This window comes from Natator depressus, chromosome 14 (assembly GCF_965152275.1).
Source record: "Natator depressus isolate rNatDep1 chromosome 14, rNatDep2.hap1, whole genome shotgun sequence".
Classification (NCBI taxonomy): Eukaryota; Metazoa; Chordata; order Testudines; family Cheloniidae; genus Natator; species Natator depressus.
Genome location: NC_134247.1, coordinates 41,177,336 through 41,190,759, shown reverse-complemented (window position 1 = coordinate 41,190,759; position 13,424 = coordinate 41,177,336). Strand labels below are relative to the sequence as shown.

Sequence of the window (13,424 nt, the reverse complement as noted above, 5' to 3'; positions counted from 1 at the left end):
TGTTAAACCCTGGATTTGTGCTGGAAATGGCCCACATTGATTATCATACACATTGTAAGGAGAGTGATCACTTTAGATAAGCTCTTACCAGCAGGAGAGTGGGGTGGGGGGAGAAAACCTTTTGAAGTGATAAAAACCCATTTTTTCATGGTCTGTGTGTATAAAAACATCATCACTACATTTTCCACTTTTATGCATCCGATGAAGTGAGCTGTAGCTCACAAAAGCTTATGCTCAAATAAATTGGTTAGTCTCTAAGGTGCCACAAGTCCTCCTTTTCTTTTTTTGCGAATACAGCTGCTACTCTGAAAGCACAATATGCTAATAACAGTAATAATGAGAATTACTCCATCCAGGACATGTTAGGCACTTTAGAACTCACGCCTCAAAGAATTAAATTGAAGCATAAGAGAGAAATAAAATTATGAAATGCGCAGGCCAGTCAAAAAAAGAACCCCTACAATAACAGCCCTGCAATCCTTAACCAACTTTGAAAGAATAAAATTACAGAGAACATAGGTGCCTTGCTCATTTCAACAGGAAGTAACAACAACAATAATACAAGTGTGTGTTGGGGGAGAGCGTGTGTATCTGGGGAGTGAGAGACAGTGTGTGGGTGTGTGAGAGAGACAGTGCACTGTCACTTTAAACTCAGCACTCACTAGTCTGAAGGCTTGTTCAGACACCAGCAGCTCCCACTCCTCACCTCCTTGCATAGGCCCTGACTCCAGGGCTGGAACTACACATGCTAACTTTCCAATGTGCCCCGGGGCGGGGCGGGGGGGGGGGGGGGCTCACTGCTCAACCCCATGCTCTGCCCCAGGCCCTGCTCCCACTCCACCCCTTTCCCCAAGGCCCCCCCCAGCCTGTCATGCCCTCGCTCCTCCCCCTCCCCCAGCCTCCAGTGCATGTGAAACAGCTGATTGTGGCAGGCGGGAGGAGGGGGAGGCACTGATTGGTGGGGCTGGCGGCAGGCGGGAGGCACTGGGGCTGGAGGCAGGGAGCTGATGGGGGGCTGCTGACGTATTACTGAGGCTCTTTGGCAATGTACATTGGTAAATTCTGGCTCCTTCTCAGGCTCAGGTTGGCCACCCCTGCCCTATACAATTCCCCTCTGCTCAGCATCTCCCATCGACTGGCTTAGGCAGCTCCCTGCCTAGCATGCTGGCTTTTGTGGATCCCTTTCTAAGGCACTTACATCTCCCCATAACTCAGGCTTTGTGGCTCAGTGGCGTTCCAGTGATGTTCTAGGCAGCTGCAATTTAGACGTGGTGACATTCAGCATTGCAATACCTGAGTCCCTTCATGGGTCCCGCTCTTTGTCTCCAACTCGGAAGGAGAGAGCAAAGTCCCCCAGCACGCAGCAGCCTTATGAGGCCGGGGGCCCTGCCTGCTTTTCCTGAGCCCAGATGGCCCCCAGGACTCCCAAGGGAAGGGTGAGCTAGTGACGGGCACTGCAGGTAGGTTGGTCATTTGTGCGATGTGATTTGAACGCTCTTGTGCTTTATCTGGTTAAGAGAAAGAGCAATAGTGTGTTGGACGTGAGCAAAGAGTCTCTCTGTGTGTGAAGGAGCCTGTGTTCACAGCGCAGTAACTTGCTGGCTCAGGGGTGTGAAAAATCACCCTCCCTTCCCCGAGCGCAGCAAGTTTGAGCGCTGTAAAGCCCCAGTGTGGACTGGCTCTGAGCGTCGACCTGGTTTACCAGGAGTGCTGGGAGATCTCTCTCCCCAGCGCTCGCGGGTGACCCCACAGGCAGCGATTTGCTGTCTAGTGCAGACAGAGCCAAATGCTTCACAACTACTGCTCGCCTCCGGAGGGAATTCTGCTGAAACCAGCGGGCTCTCAGCTTGGCGTGGAGTTCTAGGGGAGGGTGCGTTTAAGCACGCGGGAGTCTGGAGGGTCAGCTCTGCACCAGGGGGTTAGGCAGCGGGTTTCACACCTCAGATAGGGGAGAGTCCCCAAAGAATGTGCCTAGGGACCCCAAGACTGGAGCAGTGGATGGGCTCTGTTCCAGTCCCAGAGGCTTGAATTATCTGGGGATCCTGGGGCTCAGATGCTTGGGTTCCCCTTACTGCAGTCCGGTGGCACCTCACCAGGTTTGGGATACAGACACACACACCAGTAAACAGAAACCCTCTCAGTGCCCAGCATCCAAACCCCCTTAACTCTGACCAGCTGGGTTCTGGAGACATGAATGGAGAGGTCTCCCCCTCAGGGCTGCCACATCCCTTTGCCTTGGGCTGAGGGGGGCTCTTTCCTGGATGATTCTCCCTGTTTCTGGATAAGAGTCTCTCCCTCCAGGGCTGCCACCTCCTGCTCTCTTTGCCCTGGGGTGGGAAGGTTTCTATTAATGGTTCTTCCTGGGCTGGGGAGAGGTTGTCTCCTGTTCCACATCTTCCAACATTCTGTGTGGCCAGGATAGAGCAGCTGGTGGCTTTAACCAGAGACACCTGTGGCCAGGAGCTGCCCCGACTCTGCTGCTGGGAATGTGGCAGCCCCGGCAGGGGGAGCGGGGAGATGCAGCAGGGGAGGAGGCAGAAAAGCAGCAAGATAGACCGGAGAACCCAAGGGGACTGTCTGTGACTCCATGTTCAGGCTGTTCTGGTGCTTGAGGGGTTCACACTTGATACCTAGCATGGGGTTTGTACCCTGGTTTGTAACTGTTTGCCCTAAGGTTGGTACTTACATTCATGAGCTACTCTAGACAGTGGAGTCGAACCTGGGTCTCCCACGTGCCAGCTGAGGGCTCTCACCATGGGGGTAAAAGTTATCAGGCAGGTGACATCACAAAACCCACCTCCACCTTCTCCCCACCCCCACACTCACATTGTGTGTGGAGCGAGGCAGGTGCCTGACTCATTCCAGCAAGAAACGCCTCAGGTGCCAGAGCCACTGGACATCAGGTGCTGGGTTCCCGTCTGTGGGTGGCTGAGCAGAGACCGACGCCCCCCTGCAGCCCCGATTTAGGCACCTGTTGGTGAGGGGGGCAGGGCATATGACACCCCCGCCCCCCTTGTCAGCGTCTCCCCTTGTCTAGCTTAGATGGCTCCCCGCCGAGTGAGCTGGCTTTTGTGAATCGCACTGTAAGGTGCCTCTGATGCCCACGCATTAAAGCCACGCTCACCGGCACAGGAGCCAGAGCACAATGATGGACTGGGTCCAAATGTCAAGAATGTCTTTTGATTTAGGGTCCAAATTTGGGGACTGAGCTAAGTGCTGAAGGGCTGGTTCTCCAAGGGGCTGGGCACCGGCAGCACCCACTGACTCCGGCTGCAGCTGTGAATGCCAGTGGAAGACGCACCCTGAAGTCCTGTGTTCCGAGGAGATAAACCCAGACACCCAAAATCAGGCCACTGCTGTAAATTTAGGCCTCACCGACTTGTCCATTAACAGCAGGACGTGGGCTAAGTCTCTTTGTAAGTCACTGTTTATACTTGGTCACTGCTCAGTCCCATGATTGGAAGCAACAGAGGTGCTGACCCCAGGGGTGCTCCGGAGCTCAAACACCCACAGAACAAATATAGGGGGAGCTCAGCACCCACCAGCCACAGCTGTTCTGCGGGGCTGCCAATGAGCTGTTTGGTGGCTGGGGGAGGTGCCTGGGGGAGGGCGGAGAGCAGCGAGCTTCAGATTGGCTGTGGCTTTGGTGGAGGGGTTGGAGCAGGGGTGGGAAGAGGCAGCCAGAGGGCAAGGCCTTAGGGGATGAGGTGGAGTGGGTCAGAAGAGTTGGAGCTAGGGCAGGGCCTCAGGGGAGGGGCATGGGGGGCGTGGCCTCAGGGCAGAGCGGGGGGTAGAGCACCCCCAGGGAAAAATAAAAGTCAGCATCTATGCTCCCACTGCCTGCCGGGGGTGGGGGGCATTATTTGAACCAGAGTCCCCCACTTCTCAGGAGAGTGCGCTAACCACTCAGCCAGTGTTTTGCAGACTGGAGGGTCCTGACCCAAAAGGGGATTGCAAGGCTTTTGTAGGGCGGGGTCATGAGATCGCAAAAAATATTATGATAACTGCTGGTATGAGTGGAACACGGAGGTCATGGATTCTGCGATTTTATTTGACCTCTGTGACTTCATCTCCGCACACAGGGCTTCATCTTCAACCCCACAACGTGGCTCCGGCTGTCAGCCCCACATGGCGGGGCTCAGGCTTCAGCTGCTTTGCATCTCCAGGATTGGAAGGGCTGCAGGAAGAGCAAGTGACGGGGGAATTTCCCACTGAACTGAAGCCACATTCTCAGGAAAGCCCAAGGGCTTCCAATGATATGATCTGTCCTATAAATGCAAGCGTCTATCAGTTATCCCTGGAGTCTGTCCATGTCCCTGCTCTGCTCTGCTCTCTCCCTGGTCATATGTTACAGGCAGAGACAGAAGCTGAAAGGCAGAAACTTGTGTCTTACTTTCAGCAACTGCACCATGTCCTGGAGGAACAAGAGCGACTCCTACTGGCCCAGCTGGAAGAGCTGGATCCAGAGACTGCAGAAAGAATTGAAAAGACAAAGCAAATTTTGCAGGAAATACCCGGTGCCTATGAGCTGCTCATGAACGGGCGTGTGTGTGTATGATCACAAACCGGAGAACTTGGAGGACGCGGATGTGGCTAGTAAGTCGGTGAAACTAGCAGAATAACATTTCTCTTTTGATGTAGGAATAAAAAAACTGAATATTGTTCCCTTTTGTCCTTTTGAGCCATCTTTATATGACGTAAGTATGTGTCCGTAAAAGAGTTTGGTTGTCCGTAATTTTTTTTCTATACTGTCCATAAAAATTATTTTCAGCACTTGGCAACCCTGGTCCCAGACACTCTCTGAGGGTGACCCTCCCATGAGTGAGACGTTGAAGCAAAACGCTCCACTCTGGGCTTTTCTCTATCAGTGAACACAAATGGTGGTAGAAGCCATGGACTTTTAGAGAAGCTGTTTTACCAGGGAGACGTATCTTGGGAACCCTTCATCAAGCGGCCTCCAATTTGGCCCCCAGCCTGACCCTGCTTCTCCGCAGGGCACACCAAATCTCCAGGCAAGCCAAGGGACTTTGTGGATCTCAGTGCACTTACAATAGTCAAGTTTTAAAGAGAAAGCTGGTCTCATCCATAACTCTCGTCATCGCGGTGGTGCACTACAATAAGGAAGGTGATGTGACAGGACCCCCCCATCCTCCTCCAGCCATGGGGTGTGCAGCTAAGCAGGTGTCTACCTCTGTGCAGGGAGGCCTTAGCACTTGCCCCTGTCACCGGCCTCTCCCATTGGCTAGCTTAGGTGGCTTCCCCACTACAGTGCTGGCTTTTCTGGATCACAGTCTAAGGGTGAGTTTACACTACATCTCTGGGAGAGGCAGTTGTTTGATCGACAGAGGAATTCTTCCCTTGACCTATCTGCATCTACATCAGGGGTTAGATCAGTCTAACTACGTCACACAGGGTGTGACAGTTTTCACAGCGCTGAGCACAGTACCTAGGCCAACCTAAGTTGTAATATAGAACAGGCCTCAGGAAGAGTAAGGGTATGTCTCCTGCAGCCCCCTCCCACACTCTGAACCCTGCATTTTTGACCACACCCCAGAGCCTAGGAGGTCCCACAAAATTTAATCGCCCCTGGCCCCCAAGAGTTCATCCAGATCTGGGTGGGGGGTGGCGGTGGTTGGGGATGGGTAGGATTGTTACTTTCCCTTCTGTCTATGGAGATTTACAAAGTTAAAAACTAGAGTCTTCCTTCCAGCTCTTTGATGGCATTTTGAATCGGCTGGGCTTTAACCTTTAGACTGCACTTTCAGACAGCTTTGAATATTTACCATAAAATCTCCCTTCAGCTCAAGGGTTGCTCCTGATTAATGAATTGCTCTGCTGACGTTTTTACGCCTTATCACTAGCACGCTCCCGCTGCCTCTCACCTTGACCCAGGGAGCCCCTGTTGCCCGGCTGGTCCCAGGCGGGTGGTGAGATGTTCAGCAAGACGCAGCAAAGCCAAGGCTCCTCCGCACACAGATTGTCACTGAAATCACTCAGTGGGGTTTAGTTCCCGCCCATTGTTTCCGTGCAAGTCTGCTTGTGGCTGTGGACACGCGCCTCATTGTGAATTCAGAATGTCCTAGTTCAATTGAGGGCTCGTCTACACAGCACCTGGGAGGTGTGATTCCCAGCTCAGGTACGAGTACACAGGCTGACACTGCTGGAGCAAACACACTGCCAAGAGCGGTGAGGCCGCAGACACATACTGTGTAGACAGACCCTGAGTTTAAACTTTCGTGTCCTTGTTTGTTTGTTTCCTTCTCCCCCTTTTCCTTTCATGCCCTTTCTGCTCCGTTATCACCTGCTGCTCCCAATTCCTTGCCGATGGAATTCCTGCTTCCTTCTTTCCTTATCTTTCTCCAGCTCCTCCTCCTGGCCTCTCCTTTCTCCTTTGCACCTGTGCAGCTGATATGGGACCTCCCATTGTCAGCAAAGCCATTTCGGATACAGAGAGAACAGAATCGGAGAGATCCCAGCATTCCTGGCCTCAGCGACTCCTGTACAGGAAATCCAAGAGGAAACCAAATACTCAATCTGCCTGGACTATCTGACAGACCTAGCGACCATCACTCAGTCCTGGGAGACATGGGCAGATACGGCCTATGACCCTTTGTGCTCCCCATTCTACAGAGCCAGAATCCAGAAAGGGGCTCTCCGGAATAACGATCAGCTAGCAGCTCTAGTGAAAAAAATCTAACAGCTGGATTTCAAACCAGGAAAAGAGAATCTGTGTGAGAGACACGGCAAAGCCCTGGATCTGTTCTGTGAAGAGGACGGGGAAGGCATGTGTGTGGTTTGTGAGAGATCCCCAAAGCACAGATCTCACCCGGTGCTTCTCCTGGACGAGGCTGCCCAGAAATACAAGGCAGGAAACACTCTGGATCCGGGTTAATTCAGTCCTTCCCTTTTCAGACTCAGTCTCTCAGAGCCACAGAATCTCCAAGTTTCCCAGATTTTCTCCCCTGATCTCTGGCTCCACCTCAATCTCTGCCCTGAAGGCTCCTTCCTCCGGGCAGGTGCAGGGAGCCCTGGCCACTGGTGGTGCTCCAGCCTCTCAACCCAGCACTGTTCATTAGGGAGACGTGGGCACTAGAGTTCCATGGGAGGCACGTTCCTCACACACCGGACTGAAGCAAGATGTGTCCATGCTGCTGCCAGGCCAGGCATGGAAGGAACGACCTGCCCCCACCGCACCCCTGACAGCCCAGGCACTGCCAGCAGGGCATCCACATTAATCATGAACAAAGCAGCCCTCACTCTGCTGCATGGAACTCCTGGGCACCAGAAGAGAGGGGGGACAAGGGGTCATGGACCTCCCACTTTTCGTCACAGGCCCCGCCCCCTACCCCTCCTCTTCCCCCGAAGCCCTACCCAGGCTAGAAGCTGGAGCCCGGCCTGGGTAAGCACAGGGAGCCTGAGCAGCTGTGTGGAGCCGCAGACCCTCCACCTACCCAGGATGGAGGGGGCCCGAGAGCAGCCCCCTGCCTGTGTCCCCACCCCGTGAGGTCCAGCCCATATGATTGAAAAGAAAAGGTTGAAAATGTGGCCCAAGCAAAACTGATACAGTGATGTGTGCCTGAGTCTGCAGAGAGCCTGATCTAATAGGTCAGAGAGGAGGAAACTTCCCCTTGCATCTCAATAGGGTGTTCCCTCCAAGAACTACTGCTCTGGGGTCCTCAGCCACCTCTCCCCAGATGGGGATCTGTGCATGGCATGAATGGAAAAGGGCAATGGGCCCAGCTCACCATATCAAGAAAATAAACTGGCGGCTTACATGTACCAAGGTCCCTGCCCCAAAGAGCTTGCAGTCTATAAAGATGAGAGGAGACAAATTCCCCCGATGCAGGGCCCTGGTTGAACTCAGTGTTTGTGTATTACTCAGATTCAGTGGCTGCAAAATTGTCCCTTGAACCTCTCAAGTCTGTGAGTCATTGCTAGGGGTATATCTACACTATGAAATTAGGTCAAATTTATTTAAGTCGACCTTTAGCGTCCAATTTTATAAAGTCGAAGGCGCATGTCCCCACTAGGCACATTAGGTCAGCGGAGTGCGTCCTCGCTACCATGGCTAGGATCAACTCACAGAGCGATGCACTGTGGGTAGCCACCCCACATTTCCTGCTTCCCATTTGAATTCTGGGTTAGGCTCCCAATGCCTGATGGGATAAAAACATTGTTGCAGGTGGTTTTGGGTACATGTCATCAGTCTCTCCTCCTCCCTCCTTCCCTCCTTGAAAGTAATGGCAAACAATCGTTTCGCGCCTTTTTTCCTGGGTTATCCATGCAGACGCCAGACCACTGCAAGCATGGAGCCTATACAGCTGTACACTGCTGTTGTGAGCATTGCAAACACCTCACACATTATCCTGCAGTATGTGCAGAGCCTAGCCAGGGGCCACCGGTGTGAGGAAGAATGTGAGGAGGCCACACACACAGACGTGCTGGAAGCCATGTGTAATGATGCTGGCTTTGGTGGGACACAACTGAAAGTATTAATTCAGGGCAAATTGCTTAGAGCAGGGCAGTTACAGCCCAAGACTGGGGTTTTTTTGAACACCAAGGCAAACCAAACCAGCCAAACAGAGAAGACTTTGATTTTAACCCCACTGGCTAACCACAAGTCATACAAGGCGCAATTCCCTTAGACACTCCAGTTTCCCAGTATCACCACCAGTGCATGACGCATGACGCACGCATCTTTAGGAACTCCGGTCTCTTCGGAAAGCTGGAAGAAGGAACTTTCTTCCCAGAGTGGAAAATTACCATTGGTGACGTTGACATGCCAAGAGTTATCCTTGGAGGCCCAGCCTATCCCTTGCTCCCATGGCTCATGAAGCCATACACGGGCAGCCTGGACAGCAGTAAGGAGCAGTTCAACTATAGGCTGAGCAAGTGCAGAATGGTGGTAGAATGTGCCTTTGGATGTTTAAAAGCTCGCTGGTGCTGTTTGCTGACTAGGTTAGACCTCAGCGCAACCAACATTCCCATTGTTATTGCTGCTTGCTGTGTGCTCCACGATATCTGTGAGAGTAAGGGGGAGATGTTTATGGGGGGGTGGGAGGTTGAGGCAAATAGCCTGCTGTCCGATTTTGAGCAGCCACACACCAGGGCAGTTAGAAGAGCATAGCCGGGTGTGCTGCACATCAGAGGGGCTTTGAAAACCAGTTTCATGACTGGCCAGGCTACGGTGTGACAGTTGTGCATGTTTCTCCTTGATGCAAACCCGCCCCCTTTGTTGATTTTAATTCCCTGTAAGCCAACCACCCTCCCCACTTCAAAATAAAAGTAACTATTGTTTTGTAACCATGTTTTCTTTCTTTATTAATTAAAAAAAGTGAGATAATGGACAAGATAGCCCGGGTGGGGTGGGGTGGGGGAGAAGGGAAGGACAAGGCCACAATGCTTATTGTAGCCACTCTGGAGTGGAGTGCCCTGAGCCTCCCCCCGCCCACATTCTTGGGCGTCTGGGTGAGGAGGATATGGAACTTGGGGAGGAGGGCATGCCGTTGTACAATGCATTTAGCGGGAGTCTGTGCTCTTCTTGGCTTACCTGCATCTCCAACAGATGCTTCATCATGTCCGTTTGCTCTCCCAAAAGACGCTTTATCATGTCTTTTGCTCCCCCATTAGTCTCAGCATCATGTCCTGCCTCCGCTCTTCGTGCTCACTTAATGCTTTCCTGGCCTCTGCCACTGAATGCTTCCATGCATTAAGCTGCGCCCTATCAGTGCGGGAGGACTGCATGAGCTCGGAAAACATGTCATCGCGAGTGGGTTTTTTTTGCCTTCTAATCTACGATAACCTCAGGGATGGAGATGATAGGGGGAGCCTAGAAACATTTGAACTGGGGGGGAGATAAAATGGGAGAGTAAAATTTAAGATGACACATTTCTGAGAACAAAAGGGAGAATCTTTCACAGTGAATCAAGCAATTCACAGCAGACAGCACATGTGCTTTAGGTACCAGGTCGCATTTTGCCTTTTATATTGAGTACCTGCCGGTATGGTGACACATCACAAACAGCTGGGCAACAGAATTTGGTTTCCAGACAGCCATGGTAAGCCTTTTGGTACGCGGGGTTGGCTTCTTATGCCTTTATAATATGTGGGAATGGTTTCAAACTCCCTGACCCTCCTTTCCCAGAGCAAGCAATGGGTTGGGTTTCACATTTAAAAGAAGGGGCTGCGGTTTTTGGGTGGATGTGCAGTATACACCTTCCCCCACCCCACCATGTGGCTATTCTGCGGGATGATCCCTTTTAGCCAAGTGCAAACAGCCCAGCATGAACGGGGTCCTTTTACTGTTCCCTTACAAAAATTCCCTTATTTCAACCAGGTGACCATGAATGATATCACTCTCCTGAGGCTAACACAGAAAGATATAGACTGAATGTTGCTTGAATGCGACCAAAACCCAGGACCATTTGCTGCCATGCTATGTGCTGCAATGATTCCAGACTACTTGCTACTGGCTTGGTGTGGTAAAGTGTCCTACCATGGAGGACGAAATAAGGCAGCCCTCCCCAGAAACCTTCTGCAAAGGCTTTCAGAGTACCTCCAGGAGAGCTTCATGGAGATGTCCCTGGAGGATTCCTGCTCCATCCCCAGACACGTGAACAGACTTTTCCAGTAGCTGTACTGGCCGCAAATGCATCCCAATTCTTCAGGGCAAATCAAACATTAAACACTCTTGCTTTTAAACCCTGTACTGTCGTTACAAATGTGCACTCACAAGAGCTGCCTTCTCCGGCTTCAGGTTCGGGGATCCCGCCTTGGGAGGGTATTGGCTCCAGGATGATGAAAAGGTCCTGGCTGCCGGGGAGAACGGATTCACCGCTTGCCAGCTGTGCATTCTCCTCCTCCTCCTCCTCCTCTTCCTCATCCACAAAATCCTCCTCCCTGTTGCGTGAGACTCCCCCATTGCAGGTGTCCACGGACAATGGTGGGGTAGTGGTAGGGTCTCCCCCTAGAATGCCATGCAGCTGATCATAGAAGCAGCATGTATGGGGCTCTGACCTGGACCGACCGTTTGCCTCCCTTCTCTTTTGGTCGGCTTGCCTGAGCTCCTTAACTTTCACACGGCACTGCTGGGTGTCCCTCTCTCCATCATGCCTCTCTCCATCATGCCCTGTGAGATTTTGGCAAATATATTAGCATTTCTTCTTTTCCATCAGAGTCTGGCCTGCACAGACTCTTCTCCCCATACAGCAATCAGATCCAGTGTCTCCCGTTCGGTCCATGCTGGAGCTCGTTTGCGATTCTGGGGGGAGTGCATGGCCACCTGTGCTGCTGAGTGCTGCTGAGTTGGCCACGCTGACCAAACAGGAAATGAAATTCCAAAGTTCCCGGGGCTTCTCCTGTCTACCTGGCTAGTGTATCGGAGTTCAAAGTGCTGTCCAGAGCTGTCACACTGGAGCACTCTGGGATAGCTCCCGGAGGCCAATACTGTCGATTTGTGTCTGCACTACCCCAAATTCGACCCAGCAAGGTCAATTTTAGCACTACTCCCCTCGCCGGGGAGAAGAACAGAAGTCGATTTTAAGAGCATTTAGGTCGACAGAACGGGGTTGGTTGTGTAGACTCAGTCATTTTAAAATTGACCTCACACAGCTAACTTCGACCTAACCCCGCAGTGTAGACCAGGCCTCAGAGTCTCTCTGGTTCTGGTTCCCTCCCTGATGGCAACCTGAGTTCTCTGGCTGCGTCCACAACATTCCTGAGCTGCGTGTTCGGCCGGAGGTTCCTCTGGGGAAAGGTCTCTCTGCACTGAGGGCAGGAGACGTGTAGCGAATCCCCCCCAGCACTGGATGATGCAGGTGTGACAATGGCATCCCCTGGGAGCCGGCTGAGGTCACTCTATTAAGGTGAACTCCAAAAAGAACTCGGCAGACAAACCCCACAAGCTGGTGGATATTCCAATACTTAGATTTACCAAGCACAAACCAGCTTTTCTATTACCTCACTGCTTACTCAGAAGTTCAAACAACACAGTTCCCTTAAAGTGCCCAGCCTCCATCCAGGTACACGTGTCTGATATGATGATGATTACTGAATATCTGATTTCATCATATAAAAGAAAAGGTTCTTCTGATCCCAAACAACCAGCCACATACCCAGGTCAACATATAACTTAGACCTTACCCAAAATACATGCTGACAGCCAATTCTTATTAACTAAACTAAAATTGATTAAAAAAGAGGAGAGAGAGAGAATTGGTTAAAAGATCAATATAGAGACTTTAGTTCAATTCTTGAGGCTCAGATACGTAGAGTTGTTTAGCTTTGTAGATGCAGATAGCTCTGGACTGATCTGAAAAGAACTATTCAGTCAATGTCCATTATGGGGCACCAGGAATCCTGGGATCTCATTCTTTGTGGCTTGAAGCTTTCCCCATGAGCATCCAAGCAGAGAAGAAATAAAACAGAATCAGGTCCTCTGATTTTTGTACATTTCCAGAAGCCTCTTGACCATTCAGTCCCGGGTGAACAATATCCCTTTACTGACCTTCTGTTTTCCAAATATTCTGGCAATTCGCAATGCAGCTTAGCACAAGGTAACTTGTCCATTAAACAGTTCATATTCAGTTTACCACAAACTTTAAAGAGACATATAGACAATACTATTTCAATCAAGTGTCATCCTAACTGTTAATATTCCCTTTTGATCTTGAATCAATGCCAGAGTAACAGATAAAAATTGTTTGTTTACATCTCAGGACCTGAGCAAACACCTCCCACTCTAATGCTCTAACAATGCAGATTTGGAAGGGAGAGCCGAACTCTTATTTACACAGCTTCCTAACAAGCCTTTAAAGGGCAACCATGGGTCATGACAACCCAGGGATTAGTTAACCCTTTCTGGCCATGTGACACATTTTTATGAGCTATTATAATCATATAACGTCACAGCAGGCTTGGCAGAAATTGTGATCACAGTCTAGAGACACCAGATCTTTAAAATAGCCCAGACAGATGGGACAGGTCAGTTCATCCTGGAGTGTTTATGCTGGATTCACAGCAACCATGGCTTCTAGTGCAGGAAAGAGAAAAGAGAGGAATTTAGTTTCACTTCCTTCTTCTCAGAAATGGACTGATTGAATATCATTCGGCGTTTCCTTTCTGGGTGTGGTCTCATGTTATTTCTTTTTCTGTGGACTGTAAAGAGCCTTTGAATGAAGTGTGATGAGTCCAAATTGACACTAACTCGTCCGGAACATCTGCAAGGCCCCAAAGTGTGGACTAGTCACTCAGGTCAAAAAGGGGTAACAAGCGACTGGGGGTTTCGCTGCCTAACATAAGGATCTGATGGAGCAGCCTGGCAAGGAGGGAGAGGATCACAGCTGCTGACTCCTACTGCCCCTTCCCTACCTGGCCTTTAGGCTCTTTAAGACCCATGTCTCTCTGGTGCCTGGGGAACCCACTGG

At 51.1% G+C, this 13,424-nt stretch overlaps 1 long non-coding RNA gene across 1 annotated transcript; it reads left to right on the top strand.

Annotated features, from left to right (window-relative positions):
* Positions 1–1,360: 1,360 nt before the first annotated feature.
* On the top strand, positions 1,361–4,563 carry LOC141998611 (uncharacterized). Its single transcript, XR_012641865.1, has 3 exons — positions 1,361–1,460; positions 3,189–3,416; positions 4,083–4,563. It is a non-coding gene; the product is annotated as an uncharacterized LOC141998611 (long non-coding RNA).
* Positions 4,564–13,424: the final 8,861 nt, after the last annotated feature.